The following is an 18,590-nucleotide window of genomic DNA, read 5'->3' as shown; positions in this document are numbered from 1 at the left end:
CGAACGGTGACCCATGGACTTTGGTGGACATCCTATGCCTGTGGACCCAACGAGCACCATAGCACTCCGCTTTTATGCCTCCAGCTCTTTCCAAGCATCCACCGTGGACATGTGTGGGATCTCCCAGGTGGAAGCCCACCACTGCACCAAAGAGGTGGCCAATGCCCTGTTCAACAGGCATGGCAATTATGTGCATTACTGGACTGACCCTGACAGTCAGGCGAAGAAAGCCATCAGATTCGGGGCCATTGCTGGACTTCCCCAGGTGCAAGGTGTCATCGACTGCGTGCATGTGGTCATCAAGGCTCCCCAGGAGCAGCCAGTGGCCTTCATCAACAGGAAGGGCTTTCATTCAATCAACGTTCAACTGGTCTGCGACCACCGAAAGCGTTTCCTGCAGGTGTGTGCCTGCTTCCCGGGAAGCAGCCATGACGCCTACACATTGCGACAGGGTCAGGTGCCACAGCTTTTCAGGCCGCCCACTCGCCTTCTGGGATGGATTCTCAGGGACAAAGGCTACCCATTGAAGGGCACGGTTACTCACGCCTGTGAGGAATCCTCACACTGCAGCAGAGGAGAGGTACAACAGTTGTCATAGGTTCACCTGAGCAACTATTGAGCAGGCTGTTTGGCAGCTGAAGATGAGATTCTGGTGTCTGGATCGATCCGGTGGAGCCCTGCAATATGCCCCAGCGAGCGTCTCATGTATTCTGGTGCTCTTCAGAGGAGGGAGGCCTTGCATCAAGAGGACATGATTGAATGCCACTCCACATCCGATGAGGAGGATGTGGAGGAGGCTGCTGAGCAGGCAGCATGAGATGATGGAGCCCTTGTACTGGAGGTGAGGGCCATTGAGAGTCATGCAAGGGAGGCTCGGGACAATCTCATACATACCCAGTTTCTGCCACCATGATGCCCATTCCAAGTGAACTCAATAAAGACTCACCTCACTGTATACCACGTGTCGCCTCTTTCCTGTTGCACTGCCGTGCCTTGTGCCCAGGCTCACCAAATGCATGCACAGATCTGCGAAGGTGCCTGTACGTAGCCTGCCCCTGCATGGCAATTCATTGAGGGAGCAAGCATGAAGGTGGCATCTGACAGGACAGCAGGGAAAGCATGAGAGATTCTCAACAATGAAAGTGACTTCCATTTATTTAACTGTTCACAATACCCAAAAACAAGATCAAGTTGCACGCACCAGTGAAACCCCAACTGTGTCTAGGTGCGTTTCCTCATGCACTTCCTGTGAGCTTCTATGAGCCCCCTGTGTTGGCAGCTGAGGTGAAGGCAGGTTGCTGAAAATGCTGCCCCGTGGCCTAGGATGACTTTGGAAGGTGCCCTCTGTGTACCTGAGGCCTGGAGGGCCTTAGCTGGTTGAGGGGTCCTGTACAGGGGCAGGACTCTCTTCAGCCGTTGCAGTTACTGGAGCTGGGCTTACTGGTGGAGGGACTGAGGAGCCACCATCCACACTCAGAGTGCCCTGAGCAGAGCCTCCAGATGTGGAGGCCAGCCTCTCCTCCTCCCTTTCAAGGCCCACCTGAACCTCCTTGCTGACCATAGATGGACAAGGACCTGGAGAAGGCACCGGGTGCCTCGCACCACCACCGCACCGCCCCCCCCCGCCTTGCCACTGCTGAGTTGAACGCATGGCCAAGACATGTGCAGGTTTGTGCACATCTCTGAGCTTTGGCTCTCCAGCAGGGTCGCCAACTTCTCGATGGAGGAAGCTATGTGCTCACATGCCTGAGACATGGCAGCACTCATGACATGGATGAACTCCTCCATCGTTCGCGCATGACTGCACATTGCCTCTGGCAGCACCGCCAGATGTTCCCTTACCTCTATCTGCAACTCCAGCATGTTCTGTGCTGCTGACACCAGAGGCTCATCCTCAGCCAGCAGCTCAGCATGGGCCAGGTCTCCATAGTCCATCGATTGTCAATAGCTTTGCCTGTCCCAGCCTCTGTTAGCTGCTCAGATGCATGTGTGTTGCTCTCACCCACTTCTGACCCTGCATCTAAGCCGCAAGAGCATACCCACCAAGGTGAGGGTATTTGCACTGGTGGAGAGTGTGGAGGAATTGTGTTACAGTGTGTCCTCTGAGGATTCTTCCTCCTCGTCCTCAGAGGATGACGGGATTCCGGCAGCACCAGCAGATCATCTTCCCTCTGAGGTGCTACAACTTGCATGAGAAAACATAAACATTTCGGTGTTCTGCTGCATGGATCTGCCCCTACCAACCATGTGTGATGTGATTCTCTAGAAGGTCGGTGGTTGCTACATGAACACAATGCCTCCTCATTCTCTTGGGTGGAAACTCCAGTCTCTCTGTCTGCTATGGATCAGCCTCCCTGGGAGCCCACTAGTTCCAGGGCCTTCTCCTCTGCCGGCGTCACTTCTCGGATGGCCGGGATTCCATCTCCAGTCTTTGCTCTTTCCCTAGTGTTGTGGGCCATTTTCTCCTGTGAGCAGAAAGAGGGACACTGTTAGTCTTCCCACAGAGACCAGCAGGAATCTTGTTCTGGTGACAGCCTATTGACCCCTGATGGGGGTATCCCAAATGCTTCCTCCTCACATCTGCGCTCAGATGCAGGGGGCAAGCAAGGGCAAAGGGCCGGCTATCTTGGAGATGCAGCCATGCATCTGACATGATCTGCTGTTGCCACAGCCCTTGCCTTCTGCTTTACAGCCAATACCTGATCAAGCCACATGCAAACCCCAAAGATGAGATGGATATGGAGGACTCACCTTGGCAGAGCGATAGAGATTATTAACCCTCTTGTGGCACTGGACCCTGTTTCAGAGGGTGTCCCCATGGCTGCTCACCTCCTTTGCAATCTCCATCCAGGCTTGCTTGGTCAAGCAGGTGTGTCTATTCCTGCCATCCTTAGGAAGAAGAGCTCCTACCTTTCCCTTACAGTCTGGAGGAGAATCTGCAGAGAAGCATCACTGAATCTTGGGGCCACCCCGTGTATTCTGTATACCACGGTCCCTGTTGGCTCCCTGTCAGCTCCTGGCTTTGGTCAGCAATACAACAGCACAGTTACTGCAACCAGGGAGTTCAGCAGCACAGCAGGCAGGGTCTGCAGCCAGGGGGTCAGCGGCACAGTGACTGCAGCCTGGGGGTCAGCAATGCCACAGCACAGGGCCTCCAGCCAGGGGTTCAGCAGCACAGCAGCATAGTGACTGCATCCTGGGCGCAAGCAGCACAGGTGTCCATTCAGCTGCACAGCAGCATAAAGGCAAAGCAGCAGCAAACTCATTCAGTGAAGCAGCAGTTCAGGCAGGGCTGGCAGCATTTTAAATATGGCGTTAGCAACTGCATTTGTCTCGGCTAATGACACCATCGACATCTCACTGCCTGACCCCATCCTCCAAAGGAACAGGCCCCATGTATGCTCCATTCAAATAGGCTGGCCGCTGTGTGATCATGATTGGGCGGCAGCACAAGTGATGTGAGGCGATGACACCCTGATCCGGTCCCATTGCTGGGACCTGTGGCTGGCTCATAAAATTCAGCTATATAATACTACACTAATGCTACACTCTGAATTGACTCTAATGTTACGCTCTGACAATATACTAATGTTACACTCTGATTCGACTCTAATGTTACACTCTGACACTTCACTAATGCTACACTCTGAATTGACTCTAATGTTACGCTCTGACAATATACTAATGTTACACTCTGAATCGACTCTAATGCTACACTCTGACAATATACTAATGTTACACTCTGATTCGACTCTAATGTTACACTCTGACACTACACTAATGTTACACTCTGAATTGAATCTAATGTTACACTCTGACACTACACTAATGCTACACTCTGAATCGACTCTAATGCTACACTCTGACAATATACTAATGTTACACTCTGAAATGACTCTAATGCTACACTCTGACACTACACTAATATTACACTCTGACACTACACTAATGTTACACTCTGAATCGATGCTAAAGTTACACTCTGACACTACACTAATGTTACACTCTGAATCGATGCTAAAGTTACACTCTGACACTATACTAATGTTAAACGCTGAATCGATGCTGAAGTTACACTCTGACACTACACTAATGTTACACTCTGAATCGATGCTAAAGTTACACTCTGACACTACACTAATGTTACACTCTGAATCGACGCTAAAGTTACACTCTGAAACTACACTAATGTTACACTCTGAATCGATGCTAAAGTTACACTCTGACACTACACTAATGTTACACTCTGAATCGATGCTAAAGTTACACTCTGACACTACACTAATGTTACACTCTGAATCGATGCTAAAGTTACACTCTGACACTACACTAATGTTACACTCTGAATCGACGCTAAAGTTACACTCTGAAACTACACTAATTTACACTCTGAATCGATGCTAAAGTTACACTCTGACACTACACTAATGTTACACTCTGAATCGATGCTAATGTTACACTCTGACACTACACTAATGTTACACTCTGAATCGATGCCAAAGTTACACTCTGACACTACACTAATGTTACACTCTGAATCGATGCTAAAGTTACACTCTGACATTACACTAATGTTACACTCTGAATCGATGCTAAAGTTACACTCTGACACTACACTAATGTTACACTCTGAATCGATGCTAAAGTTACACTCTGACACTACGCGAATGTTACTCTCTGACACTACACTAATGTTACACTCTGAATCGATGCTAAAGTTACACTCTGACACTAGACCAATGCTACACTCTGAATTGACTCTAATGCTACACTCTGATAATACACTAATGTTACACTCTGAATCGACTCTAATGCTACACTCTGATTCGTCTCTATTGTTACACTCTGAATTGACTCTAATGTTACACTCTGACACTACGCTAATGCTACACTCTGATTCGACTCTAATGTTACACTCTGACACGACACTAATGCTACACTCTGAATCGACTCTAATGTTACACTCTGACACTACACGAATGCTACACTCTGAATCGACTCTAATGTTACACTCTGATACTACACTAATGATACACTCTGATTCGACTCTAATGTTACACTCTGACACCACACTAATGCTACACTCTGAATCGACTCTAATGTTACACTCTGACACGACACTAATGCTACACTCTGAATCGACTCGAATGTTACACTCTGACACGACACTAATGCTACACTCTGAATTGACTCTAATGTTACACTCTGATACTACACTAATGATACACTCTGATTCGACTCTAATGTTACACTCTGACACTACACTAATGCTACACTCTGAATCGACTCTAATGTTACACTCTGATACTACACTGATGCTACACTCTGAATCGACTCTAATGTTACACTCTGATACTACACTAATGATACACTCTGATTCGACTCTAATGTTACACTCTGACACTACACTAATGCTACACTCTGAATCGACTCTAATGTTACACGATGATACTACACTAATGTTACACTCTGATTCGACTCTAATGTTACACTCTGACACTACACTAATGTTACACTCTGATTCGACTCTAATGTAACACTCTGACACTACACATGCTACACTCTGAATCGACTCTAATGTTACACTCTGACAATATACTAATGTTACACTCTGATTCGACTCTAATGTTCCACTTTGTCACTACACTAATGCTACACTCTGAATTGACTCTAATGCTACACTCTGATACTGCACTAATGATACACTCTGAATCGACTCTAATGCTACACTCGGATCCGACTCTATTGTTACACTCTGAATTGACTCTAATGTTACACTCTGACACTAGACTAATGCTACATTCTGAATCGACTCTAATGTTACACTCTGACAATATTCCAATGTTACACTCTGACACTACACTAATGTTACAATCTGATTCGACGCCAATGTTACACTCTGACACTACACTAATGTTACCCTCTGAATCAACTCTCATGTTACACTCCAAAACTACACTAATGTTACACTCTGACACGACACTAATGTTACACTCTGACACTACACTAATGATATTCTCTGAATCAACTCGCACGTTACACTCCAAAACTACACTAATGTTACACTCTGACACGACACTAATGCGAAACACTAATTCGACTCTTATGTTACACTCTGAAACTACACTAATGTTACACTATGACACTACACTAATGTTACTCTCTGAATCAACTCTCATTTTACACTCCAAAACTACACTAATGTTACTCTCTGACACTACACGAATGTTACACTCTGACACGACACTAATGTTACACTCTGAAACTACACTAATGTTACTCTCTGACACGACACTAATGCTATACTCAAATTCGACTCTAATGTTACACTCTGAAACTACACTAATGTTACACTCTGAAACTACACTAATGTTACACTCTGACACTACACTGATGTTACTCTCTGAATCAACTCTCATGTTACACTCCAAAACTACACTGATGTTACTATCTGATACTACACTAATGCTATACTCGAAATCGACTCTAATGTTACACTCTGAAACTACACTCATGTTACACTCTGACACTACACTAATGCTATACTCTAATTCGACTCTAATGTTACACTCTGAAACTACACTAAAGTTACTCTCTGAATCAACTCTCACGTTACACTCCAAAACTACAATAATGTTACACTCTGACACGACACTAATGCGATACTCGAATTCGACTCTAATGTTACACTCTGAAACTACACTAATGTTACTCTCTGACACTACACTAATGTTACTCTCTGAAATGACTCTAATGTAACAATCTGAGACTGCACTCATGTTACTTTCTGAATCAACTCTCATGTTACACTCTAAAACTACACTAATGTTACACTCTGACACTACACTAACGTTACTCTCTGAAATGACTCTAATGTTACACTCTGAAACTACATTAATGTTACACTCTGACACGACACTAATGTTACTCTCTGAAATGACTCTAATGGTACACTCTGACACTACACTAATGTTACACTCTGAGACTACACTAATGCTATACTCTAATTCGACACTAATGTTACACTCTGAAACTACACTAATGTTACTCTCTGAGACTACACGAATGCCATACTCAAATTCGACTCTAATGTTACACTCTGAAACTACACTAAAGTTACTTTCTGACACTGCACTAATGTTATACTCTGATTTGACTCTAATGTTACACTCTGACACTACACTAATGTTACTCTCTGAATCAACTCTCACGTTACACTCCAAAACTACAATAATGTTACACTCTGACACGACACTAACGCTATACTCTAATTCGACTCAAATGTTAAACTCTGAAACAACACTAATGTTACTCTCTGACACTACACTAATGTTACACTCTGATTTGACTCTAATGTTACACTCTGAAAATGCACTAATGTTACACTCTGACACTACACTAATGTTACTCTCTGAAATGACTCTAATGTTACAATCTGACACTACACTAATGTTACTCTCTGAATCAACTCTCATGTTACACTCCAAAACTACACTAATGTTACACTCTGACACTACACAAATGCTGCACTCTGATTCGACACTAATGTTACACTCTGAAAATACACTAATGTTACACTCTGACACTACACTAAAGTTACTCTCTGAAACGACTCTAATGTTACAATCTGAGACTACACTCATGTTACTTTCTGAATCAACTCTCATGTTACACTCCAAAACTACACTAATGTTACACTCTGACACTACAGTAATGTTACTCTCTGAAATGACGCTAATGTTACACTCTGACACTACACTAATGTTACACTCTGATTTGACTCTAATGTTGCACTCTGAAACTACACTAATGTTACACTCTGACACTACGCTAATGCTGCACCCTGAATTGACTCTAAAGTTACACTCAGACACTACACTAATGTTACTCTCTGAATCAACTCTCATGTTACACTCCAAAACTACACTAATGTTACAATCTGACACTACACTAATGTTACTCTCTGAATCAACTCTCATGTTACACTCCAAAACTACACTAATGTAACACTCTGACACTACACTAATGTTACTCTCTGAAACTACACTAATGCTATACTCTAATTCGACTCTAATGTTACACTCTGACACTACACTAATGTTACTCTCTGAATCAACTCTCACGTTACACTCCAAAACTACACTAATGTTACTCTCTGACACTACACTAATGTTACTCTCTGAAACTACACTAATGCTATACTCTAATTCGACTCTAATGTTACACTCTGACACTACACTAATATTACACTCTGAAACTACACTAAAGTTACTCTCTGACACTACACTAATGTTACACTCTGATTTGACTCTAATGTTACACTCTGACACTACACTAATGTTACTCTCTGAATCAACTCTCACGTTACACTCCAAAACTACAATCATGTTACACTCTGACACGACACTAATGCGATACTCGAATTCGACTCTAATATTACACTCTGAAACTACACTAATGTTACTCTCTGAGACTACACTAACGAAATACTCTAATTCGACTCAAATGTTAAACTCTGAAACAACACTCATGTTACTCTCTGACACTACACTAATGTTACTCTCTGAAATGACTCCAATGTAACAATCTGACACTACACTAATGTTACTCTCTGAATCAACAATCATGTTACACTCCAAAGCTAGACTAATGTGACACTCTGACACTTCACAAATGCTGCACCCTGAATTGACTCTCATGTTACACTCTGAAACTACACTAATGTTACACTCTGACACTACACTAACGTTACTCTCTGAAATGACTCTAATGTTACACTCTGACACTACACTAATGTTACACTCTGATTTGACTCTCATGTTACACTCTGAAACTGCACTAATGTTACACTCTGACACTACACTAATGTTACTCTCTGAAATGCCTCTAATGTTACAATCTGACACTACAATAATGTTACTCTCTGAATCAACTCTCATGCTACCCTCCAAAACTACACTCATGTTACACTCTGACACTACACAAATGCTGCACCCTGAATTGACTCTAATGTTGCACTCTGACACTACACTAATGTTACACTCTGATTCGACTCTAATGTTACACTCTGAAACTACACTAATGTTACACTCTGACACTACACTAATGTTACTCTCTGAAACGACTCTAATGTTACAATCTGAGACGACACTCATGTTACTTTCTGAATCAACTCCCATGTTACACTCCAAAACTACAATAATGTTACACTCTGACACTACACTAATGTTACTCTATGAATCAACTCTCATGTTACACTCCAAAACTAGACTAATGTTACAATCTGACACTACACTTATGTTACTCTCTGAATCAACTCTCATGTTACACTCCAAAACTACACTAATGTTACACACTGACACTACAGTAATGTTACTCTCTGAATCAACTCTCATGTTACACTCCAAAACTACACTAATGTTACAATCTGACACTACACTAATGTTACTCTCTGAATCAACTCTCATGTTACACTCCAAAACTACACTAATGTTACACACTGACACTACAGTAATGTTACTCTCTGAATCAACTCTCATGTTACACTCCAAAACTACACTAATGTTACAATCTGACACTACACTAATGTTACTCTCTGAATCAACTCTCATGTTACACTCCAAAACTACACTAATGTTACACTCTGACACTGCACTAATGTTACACTCTGATACTACACTAATGTTACACTCTGACACTACACTAATGCTATACTCTAATTCGACTCTAATGTTACGCTCTGAAACTGCACTAATGTTACTCTCTGACAATACACAAATGTTACACTCTGATTTGACTCTAATGTTACACTCTGACACGACAGTAATGTTACTCTCTGAATCAACTCTCACGTTACACTCCAAAACTACGCTAATTTTACACTCTGACACGACACTAATGCTATACTCGAATTCGACTCTAATGTTACACTCTGAAACTACACTAATGTTACTCTCTGACACTACACTAATGTTACTCTCTGAAATGACTCTAATGTTACAATCTGACACTACACTAATGTTACTCTCTGAATCAACTCTCATGTTCCGCTCCAAAACTACACAAATGTTACACTCTGACACTACACTTTTGTTACTCTCTGAATCAACTGTCATGTTACACTCCAAAACTACACTAATGTTACACTCTGACACTACACAAAGGCTATACTCTAATTCGACTCTTATGTTACTCTCTGAAACTACACTAATGTTACTCTCTGACACTACACTAATGTTACACTCTGATTCGACTCTAATGTTACTCTCTGAAACTACACTAATGTTACACTCTGACACTACACTAATGTTACTCTCTGAAACGACTCTAATGTTACAATCTGAGACTACACTCATGTTACTTTCTGAATCAACTCTCATGTTACACTCCAAAACTACACTAATGTTACAATCTGACACTGCACTAATGTTACTCTCTGAATCAACTCTCATGTTCCACTCCAAAACTACACTAATGTTACACTCTGACACTGCACTAATGTTACACTCAGATACTACACTAATGTTACACTCTGACACTACACTAATGCTATACTCTAATTCGACTCTAATGTTACGCTCTGAAACTACACTAATGTTACTCTCTGACACTACACAAATGTTACACTCTGATTTGACTCTAATGTTACACTCTGACACTACAGTAATGTTACTCTCTGAATCAACTCTCACGTTACACTCCAAAACTACGCTAATTTTACACTCTGACACGACACTAATGCTATACTCGAATTCGACTCTAATGTTACACTCTGAAACTACACTAATGTTACTCTCTGACACTACACTAATGTTACTCTCTGAAATGACTCTAATGTTACAATCTGACACTACACTAATGTTACTCTCTGAATCAACTATCATGTTACACTCCAAAACTACCCTAATGTTACACTCTGACACTACACAAAGGCTATACTCTAATTCGACTCTAATGTTACTCTCTGAAACTACACTAATGTTACTCTCTGACACGACACAAATGCTGCACCCTGAATTGACTCTAATGTTGCACTCTGACACTACACTAATGTTACACTCTGATTCGACTCTAATGTTACACTCTGAAACTACACTAATGTTACTCTCTGAATCAACTCTCACGTTACACTCCAAAACTACACTAATGTTACACTCTGACACTTCACTAATGCTATACTCTAATTCGAATCTAATGTTACACTCTGAAACTACACTAATGTTACTCTCTGAGACTACACTAACGCTACACTCTAATTCGACTCTAATGTTACTCTCTGAAACTACACTAATGTTACTCTCTGAGACTACACTAATGTTACACTCTGATTTGACTCTAATGTTACACTCTGAAACTACACAAATGTTACAATCTGACACTACACGAATGTTACTCTCTTAATCAACTCTCATGTTACACTGCAAAACTACACTAATGTTACACTCTGACACTACACAAATGCTGCACCCTGAATTGACTCTAATGTTGCACTCTGACACTACACTAATGTTACACTCTGATTCGGCTCTAATGTTACACTCTGAAACTACACTAATGTTACTCTCTGAATCAACTCTCATGTTCCGCTCCAAAACTACACAAATGTTACACTCTGACACTACACTTTTGTTACTCTCTGAATCAACTATCATGTTACACTCCAAAACTACACTAATGTTACACTCTGACACTACACTAATGTTACACTCTGAATCGATGCTAAAGTTACACTCTGACACTATGCTAATGTTACACTCTGAAACGACTCTAATGTTACAATCTGACACTACACTAATGTTACTCTCTGAATCAACTCTCATGTTACACTCCAAAACTACACTAATGTTACACTCTGACACTACACTAATGTTACTCTCTGACACTACACTAATGTTACACTCTGATTTGACTCTAATGTTACACTCTGACACTACACTAATGTTACTCTCTGAATCAACTCTCACGTTACACTCCAAAACTACACTAATGTTACACTCTGACACGACACTAATGCTATACTCGAATTCGACTCTAATGTTATACTCTGAAACTACACTAATGTTACTCTCTGAGACTACAGTAACGCTATACTCTAATTCGACTTTAATGTTACACTCTGAAACTACACTAATGTTACACTCTGACACTACACTAATGTTACACTCTGACACTACACTAATGTTACACTCTGATTCGACTCTAATGTTACTCTCTGAAACTACACTAATGTTACACTCTGACACTACACTAATGTTACTCTCTGAAACGACTCTAATGTTACAATCTGAGACTACACTCATGTTACTTTCTGAATCAACTCTCATGTTACACTCCAAAACTACACTAATGTTACAATCTGACACTGCACTAATGTTACTCTCTGAATCAACTCTCATGTTCCACTCCAAAACTACACTAATGTTACACTCTGACACTGCACTAATGTTACACTCAGATACTACACTAATGTTACACTCTGACACTACACTAATGCTATACTCTAATTCGACTCTAATGTTACGCTCTGAAACTACACTAATGTTACTCTCTGACACTACACAAATGTTACACTCTGATTTGACTCTAATGTTACACTCTGACACTACAGTAATGTTACTCTCTGAATCAACTCTCACGTTACACTCCAAAACTACGCTAATTTTACACTCTGACACGACACTAATGCTATACTCGAATTCGACTCTAATGTTACACTCTGAAACTACACTAATGTTACTCTCTGACACTACACTAATGTTACTCTCTGAAATGACTCTAATGTTACAATCTGACACTACACTAATGTTACTCTCTGAATCAACTATCATGTTACACTCCAAAACTACCCTAATGTTACACTCTGACACTACACAAAGGCTATACTCTAATTCGACTCTAATGTTACTCTCTGAAACTACACTAATGTTACTCTCTGACACGACACAAATGCTGCACCCTGAATTGACTCTAATGTTGCACTCTGACACTACACTAATGTTACACTCTGATTCGACTCTAATGTTACACTCTGAAACTACACTAATGTTACTCTCTGAATCAACTCTCACGTTACACTCCAAAACTACACTAATGTTACACTCTGACACTTCACTAATGCTATACTCTAATTCGAATCTAATGTTACACTCTGAAACTACACTAATGTTACTCTCTGAGACTACACTAACGCTACACTCTAATTCGACTCTAATGTTACTCTCTGAAACTACACTAATGTTACTCTCTGAGACTACACTAATGTTACACTCTGATTTGACTCTAATGTTACACTCTGAAACTACACAAATGTTACAATCTGACACTACACGAATGTTACTCTCTTAATCAACTCTCATGTTACACTGCAAAACTACACTAATGTTACACTCTGACACTACACAAATGCTGCACCCTGAATTGACTCTAATGTTGCACTCTGACACTACACTAATGTTACACTCTGATTCGGCTCTAATGTTACACTCTGAAACTACACTAATGTTACTCTCTGAATCAACTCTCATGTTCCGCTCCAAAACTACACAAATGTTACACTCTGACACTACACTTTTGTTACTCTCTGAATCAACTATCATGTTACACTCCAAAACTACACTAATGTTACACTCTGACACTACACTAATGTTACACTCTGAATCGATGCTAAAGTTACACTCTGACACTATGCTAATGTTACACTCTGAAACGACTCTAATGTTACAATCTGACACTACACTAATGTTACTCTCTGAATCAACTCTCATGTTACACTCCAAAACTACACTAATGTTACACTCTGACACTACACTAATGTTACTCTCTGACACTACACTAATGTTACACTCTGATTTGACTCTAATGTTACACTCTGACACTACACTAATGTTACTCTCTGAATCAACTCTCACGTTACACTCCAAAACTACACTAATGTTACACTCTGACACGACACTAATGCTATACTCGAATTCGACTCTAATGTTATACTCTGAAACTACACTAATGTTACTCTCTGAGACTACAGTAACGCTATACTCTAATTCGACTTTAATGTTACACTCTGAAACTACACTAATGTTACACTCTGACACTACACTAATGTTACACTCTGACACTACACTAATGTTATTCTCTGAATCAACTCTCATGTTTCACTCCAAAACTACACTAATGTTACTCTCTGACATTACACTAATGCTATACTCTAATTCGACTCGAATGTTACACTCTGAAACTACACTAATGTTACACTCTGACACTACACTAATGTTACTCTCTGAATCAACTCTCATGTTACACTCCAAAACTACACTAATGTTACACTCTGACACGACACTAATGCTATACTCTAATTCGACTCGAATGTTACACTCTGAAACTACACTAATGTCACACTCTGACACGACACTAATGCTATACTCTAATTCGACTCTAATGTTACACTCTGAAACTACACTAATGTTATTCTCTGAATCAACTCTCATGTTACACTCCAAAACTACACTAATGTTACTCTCTGACATTACACTAATGTTACTCTCTGAATCAACTCTCATGTTACACTCCAAAACTACACTAATGTCACACTCTGACACGACACTAATGCTATACTCGAATTCGACTTTAATGTTACACTCTGAAACTACACTAATGTTACACTCTGAGACTACACTAATGTTACACTCTGACACTACACTAATGTTACTCTCTGAAACGACTCTAATGTTACAATCTGAGACGACACTCATGTTACTTTCTGAATCAACTCCCATGTTACACTCCAAAACTACAATAATGTTATACTCTGACACTACACTAATGTTACTCTATGAATCAACTCTCATGTTACACTCCAAAACTACACTAATGTTACAATCTGACACTACACTAATGTTACTCTCTGAATCAACTCTCATGTTACACTCCAAAACTACACTAATGTTACACACTGACACTACAGTAATGTTACTCTCTGAATCAACTCTCATGTTACACTCCAAAACTACACTAATGTTACAATCTGACACTACACTAATGTTACTCTCTGAATCAACTCTCATGTTACACTCCAAAACTACACTAATGTTACACACTGACATGACAGTAATGTTACTCTCTGAATCAACTCTCATGTTACACTCCAAAACTACACTAATGTTACAATCTGACACTACACTAATGTTACTCTCTGAATCAACTCTCATGTTACACTCCAAAACTACACTAATGTTACACTCTGACACTACACTAATGTTACTCTCTGAATCAACTCTCATGTTACACTCCAAAACTACACTAATGTTACACTCTGACACTACACAAATGCTGCACCCTGAATGGTGTCTAATGTTGCAATCTGACACTACACTAATGTTACACTCTGAATCGATGCTCAAGTTACACTCTGACACTACACTAATGCTATCCTCTAATTCAACTCTAATGTTACACTCTGACACTACACTAATGCTACACTCAGATTCGACTTGAATGCTACACTCTGACACTACTCTAATGTTACACTCTGAATTGACTCTAAGGCTACACTTTGACACTATGCTAATGTTATACTCTGACACTACACTAATGCTACACCCTGATTCGACTGCAATGTTACATTCTGACACTACATGAATGTTACACTCTGACACACTAAAGCTACACTCTGAAACTACACTAATGCTACACTCTGACACTAAACTCTGACACTATGGGCGTCACAGTGGCGCAGTGGTTAGCACCGCAGCCTCACAGCTCCAGGGACCTGGGGTCAATTCTGGGTACTGCCTGTGTGGAGTTTGCAAGTTCTCCCTGTGACCGCGTGGGTTTTCGCTGGGCGCTCCAGTTTCCTCCCACCACCAAAGACCTGCGGGTGATAGGTAAAATTGGCCATTGTAAATTGCCCCTAGTGTAGGTAGGAGGTAGGGAATATGGGATTACTGTAGGGTTAGTATAAATGGGTGGTTGTTGGTCGGCACAGACTCAGTGGGCCGAAGGGCCTGTTTCAGTACTGTATCTCTAAATAAATAAAATGCTATGCTCTGATTTGACTCTAATAATACACTCTGACACTATACTAATGCTATACTCTAATTGGACTCTAATGTTACACTCTGAAACTACACTAATGTTACTCTCTGACACTACACTAATGTTACACTCTGATATGACTCTAATGTTACACTCTGACACTACACTAATGTTACTCTCTGACACTACACTAATGTTACACTCTGATTTGACTCTAATGTTACACTCTGACACTACACTAATGTTACTCTCTGAATCAACTCTCACGTTACACTCCAAAACTACACTAATGTTACACTCTGACACGACACTAATGCTATACTCGAATTCGACTCTAATGTTATACTCTGAAACTACACTAATGTTACTCTCTGAGACTACAGTAACGCTATACTCTAATTCGACTTTAATGTTACACTCTGAAACTACACTAATGTTACACTCTGACACTACACTAATGTTACACTCTGACACTACACTAATGTTATTCTCTGAATCAACTCTCATGTTACACTCCAAAACTACACTAATGTTACTCTCTGACACTACACTAATGTTACACTCTGATTTGACTCTAATGTTACAATCTGACACTACACTAATGTTACTCTCTGAATCAACTCTCACGTTACACTCCAAAACTACACTAATGTTACACTCTGACACGACACTAATGCTATACTAGAATTCGACTCTAATGTTATACTCTGAAACTACACTAATGTTACTCTCTGAGACTACAGTAACGCTATACTCTAATTCGACTTTAATGTTACACTCTGAAACTACACTAATGTTACACTCTGACACTACACTAATGTTACACTCTGACACTACACTAATGTTATTCTCTGAATCAACTCTCATGTTACACTCCAAAACTACACTAATGTTACTCTCTGACATTACACTAATGCTATACTCTAATTCGACTCGAATGTTACACTCTGAAACTACACTAATGTTACACTCTGACACTACACTAATGTTACTCTCTGAATCAACTCTCATGTTACACTCCAAAACTACACTAATGTTACACTCTGACACGACACTAATGCTATACTCTAATTCGACTCGAATGTTACACTCTGAAACTACACTAATGTTATTCTCTGAATCAACTCTCATGTTACACTCTGACACTACACTAATGTTACTCTCTGAAACGACTCTAATGTTACAATCTGAGACGACACTCATGTTACTTTCTGAATCAACTCCCATGTTACACTCCAAAACTACAATAATGTTATACTCTGACACTACACTAATGTTACTCTATGAATCAACTCTCATGTTACACTCCAAAACTACACTAATGTTACAATCTGACACTACACTAATGTTACTCTCTGAATCAACTCTCATGTTACACTCCAAAACTACACTAATGTTACACACTGACACTACAGTAATGTTACTCTCTGAATCAACTCTCATGTTACACTCCAAAACTACACTAATGTTACAATCTGACACTACACTAATGTTACTCTCTGAATCAACTCTCATGTTACACTCCAAAACTACACTAATGTTACACACTGACACGACAGTAATGTTACTCTCTGAATCAACTCTCATGTTACACTCCAAAACTACACTAATGTTACAATCTGACACTACACTAATGTTACTCTCTGAATCAACTCTCATGTTACGCTCCAAAACTACACTAATGTTACACTCTGACACTACACTAATGTTACACTCTGATACTACACTAATGTTACACTCTGACACTACACTAATGCTATACTCTAATTCGACTCGAATGTTACGCTCTGAAACTGCACTAATGTTACTCTCTGACACTACACAAATGTTACACTCTGATTTGACTCTAATGTTACACTCTGACACGACAGTAATGTTACTCTCTGAAGCAACTCTCACGTTACACTCCAAAACTACGCTAATTTTACACTCTGACACGACACTAATGCTATACTCGAATTCGACTCTAATGTTACACTCTGAAACTACACTAATGTTACTCTCTGACACTACACTAATGTTACTCTCTGAAATGACTCTAATGTTACAATCTGACACTACACTAATGTTACTCTCTGAATCAACTATCATGTTACACTCCAAAACTACACTAATGTTACACTCTGACACTACACAAAGGCTATACTCTAATTCGACTCTTATGTTACTCTCTGAAACTACACTAATGTTACTCTCTGACACTACACTAATGTTACACTCTGATTCGACTCTAATGTTACTCTCTGAAACTACACTAATGTTACACTTTGACACTACACTAATGTTACTCTCTGAAACGACTCTCATGTTACAATCTGAGACTACACTCATGTTACTTTCTGAATCAACTCTCATGTTACACTCCAAAACTACACTAATGTTACAATCTGACACTGCACTAATGTTACTCTCTGAATCAACTCTCATGTTCCACTCCAAAACTACACTAATGTTACACTCTGACACTGCACTAATGTTACACTCTGATACTACACTAATGTTACACTCTGACACTACACTAATGCTATACTCTAATTCGACTCTAATGTTACGCTCTGAAA

This window comes from Heterodontus francisci, chromosome 4 (genome assembly GCF_036365525.1).
Source record: "Heterodontus francisci isolate sHetFra1 chromosome 4, sHetFra1.hap1, whole genome shotgun sequence".
NCBI lineage: Eukaryota > Metazoa > Chordata > Chondrichthyes > Heterodontiformes > Heterodontidae > Heterodontus > Heterodontus francisci.
This window is presented reverse-complemented; position numbering follows the sequence as displayed.